Source organism: Hordeum vulgare, chromosome 4H (genome assembly GCF_904849725.1).
Source record: "Hordeum vulgare subsp. vulgare chromosome 4H, MorexV3_pseudomolecules_assembly, whole genome shotgun sequence".
NCBI classification, from domain to species: domain Eukaryota; kingdom Viridiplantae; phylum Streptophyta; class Magnoliopsida; order Poales; family Poaceae; genus Hordeum; species Hordeum vulgare.
The window spans coordinates 379,800,519-379,810,261 of NC_058521.1; positions in this window are offsets into that span (position 1 = coordinate 379,800,519).

The window sequence follows — 9,743 nt, forward strand, 5'->3', positions numbered from 1 at the left end:
CCTATACCAAGCACTTTTCATACTTTCTCCTCCCCTTTGTTTAAAATTGACAACATCATTATTGGGGGTAATGCGAACAAAATAAGAACTAGCCATGACATCGAACAACAAGCAAAGGTAAATATTTTATTTTTATTTTTTTATGAGACAAATTAAATACACCATAAAATAAAAAGAGGAACAAGTGAACGAAGTTTTGTGTGGGGTTACTTCGTAGTTGGTGATGATATTCCCTGGCAACGGCGCCAGAAATCCTTCCTCATACTTGTGATCTGCGTTGGGTTTTCCGCAAAGAGGAACGGGTTATCGCAGCATAATGTGGGTAAGTATTTCCCTATGTTATGAAACCGATGTTTATCGAACCAATAGGAATATCAACCACAACCGTCTTTAGCGGCTACACATAAAAGAACAAACAACTTGCACCCAACACGGGCAAGAGTGTTGTCAATCCCCTTGGTCTCGTTATTTGAAAGCAAATGAGGTGTGTAGATAATTATAAAATGCAAAACAAAATAAAATCAAATAAATGGCATCAAGGTATTGGAAGTTTTAGCAATATGTTGTGAATAGACCCGGGGGCCATAGTTTTCCCTAATGGCATCTCTCATGAAAATTGCACACGGTGGGTAAACAAATTACTGTTGGGCAACCGATAGGAGAGCGGATAGTTATGCGATTTGCACGGCAATGATCATGCAAATATAGGCATCATGTCCATAAACAAATAGGCCGACTCCTTCCTGCTCCTATTACTATTACTTCACTTCAAGAGCGCTTATATGCTTGCCTCTCTACGTATTAAGTTCATGACAAACAAAGTAATGCTTGGAGTAAGATGACATGATGTAGACAAAGTAAACTCAACCAATATGAATAGACCCATCATTTCACCCTTAGTAGTAGAAACATAAAGATGGAACTTGTACCCTTCTATCACAGGTATATAGAAACTCGCCAAGTCGAACCTACTACAACACACCTCTCTCATCGAAGGAATATCAATCTAGTTGGCCAAACTATTTCAATAGATCGGATAGAATTATGAAGCTGTCATAATCATGCACATGTGAATCATCTTATATATCATATGAGACTCAAATATTTATCTTGAATAATCTGAACTTAAATCCACAGTTCATCGGATCGCAACAAATGCACCGTACAAAAGAGTTACATCATATGGATCAAAGCAAATATGCGATGATCATTGTATTGATGATCAAAGAGAGAGAGAGAGAGAGAGATTTCCATCTTGGTACTAGATATCGACATGTAGGTCTGTGGTGAACTACTCACACATCATCATGAGGGCAGTAAGGTTGATGAAGAAGCCTTCGTGATAGATCCGCCCTCCGGCAGAGTGCCGGAACAGAGTTCTAAATGGCCTTTCGTCGGAAAAAAAGACTTGAGGCGGTGTAATAAGTGTTTCGGGACCTCCCTCGATGTTTTTAGGGTAGATGGGAATTTATAGGCGAGAGAGCCACGAGGGGGTCACAAGCCATCAGGACGCCCCTTCAGGTCGCGCCATGTTGGCTTATGGGTCCTCGTGCACCCTCATGGCTCCTTCTGATGCTCCACGGTCTTGTTTTGGTGTAGAAAAAATTTACAAAAAGTTTCAGGTCAATTGGACTTTGTTTGGCGTTGAAAACCTAAAAAGTGGAAAAATATGCAGAAAATAGCAACTGGCACTCGACATTGGGTCAATTGGTTAGTGCTCAAAAATAATATAAATTGCTAGATAAGTACATAAAAAGTGTTTTAAAAGAAAAACATAATAACATGAAACAACAAAAAATTATAGATACGATGAAGACTTATCACTAACCATTGTCGGATTTGAAGGCCGTCTCTTAAGCAGGAGGTAGTGGACGACAACGTGCTCCCCTACTGCAGCATCAATGGCAACAAGAAGAAGACCATCCGGGAGATGGGAGCAGGAGTTCCTTAGATCCCTATTGGTACATACAACCGATTCACATTCTTCATGTTTCCATAGATTACACTGTTTGTATGACATGTATCGCTCTCTGTTGCTCCTCAATATGCACTCTTGTACAGTCGTTTTACTATCACTAGAAGGCGACGAGGACAAGGAGCGCGTGGTCATCACCAGTGGCATGGAGGAAAGGGATCGTGTGGTAATCACCGGTGGCGAGCAGGACAAGGAGCGCGTACTCACCACAGGCGGCAGGGAGGACAAGGGCCATGTTTTCAGCATCGGTGGTGAGGAGGAGAAAGCTGACGAGTTGTACCACGTTGGTAACCAGGAGGAGTTCATCTCATAGGTACGTTTCGAGCTCTCGGGCCACCTACACCTGTGGTACATGTCCAACGACTGCGGTATGATAGGTATATTTGTTTCGGCTTGTTCAACGTATGCCCGCGCCAGCGGCAGTCACAGTGAACATCCCTTCGCGAGCCAGGTGGATCGACTCGCTCTATCCAGCCGGTGCAATTCCAAACAGGACACTAGCTACTGGAATGTGGAGTAGTCAATAATAATATGTATGTGTGCCTACTTGCATATGACCCTGTACGAATAGGTGATGATACGCCACGAGACGGGTCGGCTGTTGAACATGGCACGTCCGCCGCTGGACAAGCTCCATGGTTGGGCTGGATATTTAGGACGTCCCCGGAGAAGGCCGGCTCGTCGCCCACCGCATGGTCACGCTGCACCTCTGCGTCATTGCCTGGGCCGGGGAAGTCGATGTTGTCAAGCCCCACTACTTCTTGTGCAGTCGTTCTACTACCACCAGAGTCTTAGGCCTTGTTTAGAACCATACAAATTATATAATCCGGTTTTTATAATCTATTATGTCTTCAAACAGGACAGATTATATTGCAGTTTATAAAAACTAGACGACCGGATTATTAAAAACTCATAATCTACTCTACCCCAGCTAAAATCAGATTATGGATTACTAATGACCCATTACCTTTGGAAACTTGGAGATAATTACCTACTGCCACCGGCACCGTCCTTCAAACATGTCCACCTAAATTATTACCTTTGCAGCTAAAAAATAGAGGACAGACATGTCATTGTACAATATAAAATCTCGATTATAGTTTATATAATCTGGCCTCCAAACATGCCTACCTAGATTATTTTTATAAATCAGATTATATAATCTATCTTCATAATCTAGATTATCATAATCTATTGTGGTTCTAAACAGGGCCTTTGGTTGTATTCAACTAGATCAAGTAAAATTAATTTAGTTCGTCATATCTCCTATTAATGCACTGTCCAATTCATGGATTTCCCGAACTGGTGCATGTATATATTTGGCTACTTGTCAATTAGAAAATGTCTTCATCTAGTCTTGGCTCATCAGAAAATTTGTGATACATGTTTGCTGAACATTTTTCTTCTCCTATGTCATTCAAAAAATCTAGATGATTTCTATTCTTGACATAAATAGATGAGCTAAACTACCTTTAGGTATATTTAGATGTCATCTACAAGTGAATGCTGAGATACCATGTTTTTACTACATTGTAGTCGTACTGATGTAAATACTGCTTATGAACTTATGGAGTAGTAAATAAGATGCCATGTAATATATACTAATTGGTAGAACTATGTTCGAGCAGAGTAGGATTGTACAGGGCGGCCCCTTATTGCTCATATTTATCTTTTCCTATCCCTGGTACAAAGCACATACATTGCTATTTTGTTTGAGTAGAGTAGGATTGTACATGCGCAGCACCAATCATCTTAATTTGTTTTTATTTTGTTCATAACTGTTCTGTTTATAACATGTAGATGTTGTCCTTCGTTCAATGAAGTGGTTACTACTAGAACAAGGTCCACGATGAAGAAGTTGGGACTTGCACCGAGCAAAGAGTAGCTAATTGGAGCTTGTTATCTTTTGATAATTTTGAATTTTGGAAAACCGGATGTTATGTATTACTGTAGTGTACCAAGTTTGGTTGTATTAAGAAATATTTTGAATTTCAAGCCTCTGTTTGAATTGGACATTGATTGAAAATGACGCATAGACACAACTGAAGAGTGATGTGTCCTAATTTAAATGGCCATGCCTGAGGCCCAAAAAAACAGGACTCTAAAACTCCGAGGCCAAAAAAATGGACTGTAAAAGACTAAGGAACAACAAGAAACGTAATGTCAAATTCCATATTCCAGGAAATAAAAAAGGCACTTTATCAAAATGGTCGAATTCTTTGGTCAGACCCATATTGCTAACCAAAATTAACAGGAAAATAATATATTAAATGGACTGAATTATTGGGCTGAACCCATATAAACATTTAAAGTGGATGAGGCTGATTCTAATTTACAACCAATTTATTTGGTCATAATTTTGCCACGTCGGATGTGACGTGGTCTAGGTAAACTGTAGTGACAAAAACAATTCATCGTAAAATCTATGACCTTTTGTTTTGGTAGTAACCTTCTACAACCATTGCACAAGAAAGGTCATTAAGTTTCATTTACGATGCTCAACTTTTGACCAACTATTTTTTGTCACGAGAAGGTCAAAAATGAAAAACAATGACCATTTCGGGAGCAATATGGAGGGTCACAAGATAACATATTTCCTCTACTGCGGCCGCACCCCTCGACATATTAGGATGTCGGCGGATCTGAAAGTCTCTCTCTAGATGCTCTTACCAAGATGGCTGCTTTGTCTACAATTCGCACCCTCGTCTCCCATTACAACCACGCTTTAAGGCCAACTCCAACGCACGACCTATTTGGTCCGCGCACATCCACTTGGGTTGAACAGATGCAATTTGTGGCCCAATGCGGCCATCCAAATAGACACGCACGTTCGTTTTTCGTCCGGGCACGACCCAATTGCGGCCCAAATCAGGGGCAGGATATTCATGAGCGTGGATGCATGCATCGTTCTCCTTGTCCTCCTCCTGGAACACCCATGTGTGTGGCGTAGGCCATTCCCCCTCCACCTCCATGCCCTAGACCCTCCACTCTCGCCGTTGTTGCCCACTTTCCGGCCACTTGGAAGTCACCTAGACTACTGCCCACATCCATGTACTCCCCTCAATCTCGTTGCCACATAGGACGGAGTTCTTTCCTCGCGCTAAAGTGCCACCTAACGCCCCTCATTATTGTTTCGACATGCATGTTACCTATACGAGGTTTGGGCACACTTCACCAACAACATCTCAACATGGCCACAATTGTTGTGAATATGCCCTAAAGGCAATAATAAATTGGTTATTGTCATATTTCGTTGTTCATGATAATCGTTTATAATCCATGCTAGAGTTGTATTGACCGGAAACTTAAATACATGTGTGGATATATAAACAACACCACGTCCCGAGTGATTCTCTACTAGACTAGCTCATTGATAAAAGATGGTTAAGGTTTCCCAATCCTGGAGATGAGTTGTTATTTGATAACGAGATCACCTCATTAGGAGAATAATGTGATCGACAAGACCCAACCGTAAGCATAGCATATGAGCATATCACTTAGTTTGTTGCTAATGCTTTCTTCATGTCAAGTATCTTTTCCAAAGACCATGAGATCATGCAACTCCCTGACACCGGAGGAGTGCCTTGTGTGTATCAAACGTCACTTCGTAACTGGGTGATCATAAAGGTACTCTACAAGTATCTATGAGGCTATCTATTGGGTTGGCATGGATCAAGACTGGGGTTTGTCACTTTGTATGATGGAGATGTATCTCTAGGACCTCTTGGTAATACAACATCACAAGAAGCTTGCAAGCAATGTGACTAAGGAGTTAGTCACAAGATCTTGTATTACGGAACGAGTAAAGAGACTTTCTAGTAACGTCACTGAACTAGGTATGGAGATACCAACCATCGAATTTTGGGCAAGTAACATATCGGTAGACAAAGGGAAGTGCATATGGGATTGACTTAATCCTTCATATCGTGGTTCGGCCGATAAATATCTTCATGGAATATGGAGGAACCAATATGGGCATCCAGTTACCGCTATTGGTTATTGACCGGAGAGGTGTCTCGGCCATGTCTACATGATTCTCGAACCCGTAGGGTCCACACACTTAACATTTGGTGACACTATAGTGGTATTGGGATATTCACATTGGTGACTGAATGGTATTCGGAGTCCCACGTGAGTTGCCACACATCATGAGGGGTTACAAATGGTCTCGAGGTGAAGATTTATATATGGTAATTCCTATTTTGGTCGCCAAAAAAGTTTTGGGCATTACCGGTAATGTACCGTGATGTTGGAAGGGTTCCGGTGGTCCACGGGGAGGGGGGCCGACCTGTCCCGTGGGTCCACATGGGTTGTATGGGTGGCGCCCTAGCCGACCTAGGCCAGAGGCACCATCCCCTAGAGGTGCATTATTCCCAAAGGGAGAAGGAACCCTCGAGGTCCCTTGGAGGAGGGGCCAAGGCTGCGCCCCAACCCTGCCTCTTGCCATCATTTTATAGTAGAGGAGAGGCTAATGCTGGACACAAAAATTACCATGCACCGGGGGTAGCTGTCCCCCCATTACTCTGTTTTCTCCTCTATTTGCATCTACGGAAGCACTTGGCGAAGACCTGCCAGGATTGCTCCACCACCATATCCACCATGTTGTCATGCTAGTTTAGATACCATCTGCTTCTCCTACCTCGCTTGCTGGATCAAGAAGCAGAAGAAGTCATCGAGCCGCATGTGTGCTGAAAGCAGAGGTGCCGTCCGTTCGACGCTCGATCGGGACAGATCGCGATTGGACCGTGAAGACGTACGACTACATCAACCGTGTTGTAATGCTTCCTCTTAGTGATCTACAAGGGTATGTAGACACACTCCCCATCTCGTAGCTATGCATCTCCATGGAAAGATCTAGCACGTGCGTACGATTTTTTTGGTTCCCATGCAATGTTCATCAAAAGTGGCATCATGAGCTAAGACTATGCTTAGATGGTATGCACGAGTAGCGCACAAATAGTTGTGGGCGTTGATGTTCAGATTGATTACCTCCTTAGTCTTATTTTAATTCGGCGCTATTGTGGTATGAAGCGGCCCGGACCGACTTTACTTGTCCTCGCGCAAGAGACCGGATCCACGGATTGACATGCAACTTGTTTTGCATAAAGGTGGTTGGAGGGTTCTGTCTCTCTTACTTTATTTGAATCAGATTCGATGAAGGTGGTCCATGTAGAAGGTTAAAAGGCAACTTGATTATCATCGTTGTGGCTTTGCGTAGGTAAGAATGGTTCCTTCTAGTTGCCCATAGTAGCCATGTAAAACTTGCAACAACAAAGTAGAGGACGTCTAACTTGTTTTTCCACGGTATGTTGTGATGTGATACGGCCAAGACGTGATATGATATATGTGATGTATGAGATGATCATGATTGGTAATAGTTATCACAACTTGCATGTTGATGAGTATGGCAACCGGCAGGAGCCATAGGGTTGTCCTTAATTTATTTTATGTCATTCTCTTTACTTTATCGCTATGAGTTAGCAATAGTTGCAGAAGCAATATTTGGCGTGACAACCACATGATGACACAATGATTGAGATCATGGTCTCATGTGGTGATGATGGAGGTCATGTCGGTGCTTTGGAGATGGATATCAAAAGCACAAAATGATGATGGCCATACATGTCACTTATTTAATTTTCATGTGATGTTTATCCTTTATGCATCTTATTTTTCTTAGGACGAGGTAGAAATATAAGATGGTCCCTCACTTAATTTTGAGATAAAATTTGTGCTCTTCGCAAGTATGCACCATTGCGAAACTTTGTCGTTTCGAAACACGATGTGATGATCGGGTGTGATAGACTCTTCATTGGCAAACAACGGGTGTAAGCCAGATTTACACATGCAGAATACTTGGGTTAAACTAGACGAGCCTTGCATGTACAGACATGGCCTCGAAACAGAGGAGACCGAAAGGTCAAATATGAGTCATATAGTATATACCATCAACATGGAGATGTTCACCATTGAAACCACCTCATCACACGTGATGATCGGAATTGGGTTGGTGGATTTGGATCATGCCACACTTAGACAACCTGAGGGATGTTGATTTGAGTGGGAGTTCATTAGTAATATTAACTGAACTAATTATCATGAGCATAGTAAAATTGTATTTGCAAATTAGGTTGTAGATCAATGGCTCGCGCTATAGCACCCATGTATTCTGATACGTTCCTAGTGAAGACTTAGTTAAAGGAAAGTGTAAGAAATTATGCGGACTGGGTCCGTCATCATAGGATTGTCCTCATTGCTGCACACAAGGCTTATGTACATGATGTACCGCTCGGTGCGCCACCCCCTCAAGCATTATCTATGGATGTTGTGAACGTCTGACGAGCACGTTGTGATGACTACTCGATAGTTCAGTGCACCATGATTTATGGCTTAGAACTTGGGCTCCAAAAATGATTTGAGAACCAGACATCATATGAGATGTTCCAACAGCCGAAATTGGTATTTCTCGCTCCGACCATGTCGAAAGATATGAAACCTCTGACAAGTTCTTTGGCTACAAGATGGATCTGAATAGCTTAGTTGATGAGCATGTGCTCAGAATGTGTGGGTGCTACAATCGCTTGAATCAAGTGGAAGTTAATTTTCTAGATAAGACAGTGATTGACTTAGTTCTCCGGTCACTTCCACCAAGCTACCAAGGGCTTTGTTATGAAATAACATGCAAGGGATGGAGCAAATGATCCCTGAGCTATTCGTGATTCTTAAGGCCGTGGAGGTAGAAATAAAGGAGCATCAAGTGTTGATTGTTAATAAGACCACTAGTTTCAAGAAGGGCAAGGTCAAGAAGGGAAACTTCAAGAATTGCAAGCCAGTTGCCGCTTCAGTGAAGAAACTCGAGGCTGGACCCAAACCCGAGACTGAGTGCTTCTATTGTGAAGGGAATGGTCACTCGAAGCGAAACTGCCCCAAATACTTGGCACATAAGAAGGTTGGTAATGCCGACAAAAGTATATTTGATATACATGTTATTGGTGTGTACCTCACTAGTTCTCATTCTAGCCCTTGGGTATTTGATACCATTTTAGTTCTTGATGTTAGAAACTCGAAATAGGAGTTGCAGAATAACAAGGTTGGCTAAGGAGGAGGTGACGATGCACTTGAGAAGTGTCTCCAAGGTTGATGTGATTGCCATCGGCACACTCTCTCTACCTTGGGGATTAGTATTAAACCTAATAAATGTTATTTGATACCTGCATTGAGCATGAACAATATATCTGGATCTTGTTTATTGAGAGACAATTATTCATTTAAGAGAATACTGGTTGTTCTATTTACATGAATAATATCTTTTTTGATTATGCACCCAATGTGAATAGTTTATCAAATCTTGATCGTAGTGATACACATGTTCATAGTATTGATGCCAAAATATGCAAAGTTAATAATGATAGTACCACATACTTCTGGCACTGCTCCTTAGGTCATATTAGCGTAAAGAGCATGGAAAAACTCCATGCTGAAGGATCTTTGGACTCGTTCGATTTTGAATCACTTGAGACATCTAAACCATGCCTCATGGGCAAGATAAGTAAGATCCCGTGGAGGGAGTCCGGGATTAGGGGGTCATTGGGACGTCTACCTATTCTCATGGGCCGGACTCTCTGGCTCGTTGGAATGATAGCAGAAGTATTGGATTCGACATGGACTCTTTCAAAGACTATTCGTGCAATCCAAGGAGATGTAGTAATCAGCATATTCCTTCTGTATTGTAACCAACCTTGTGTAACCCTAGAATCCATGACAATAT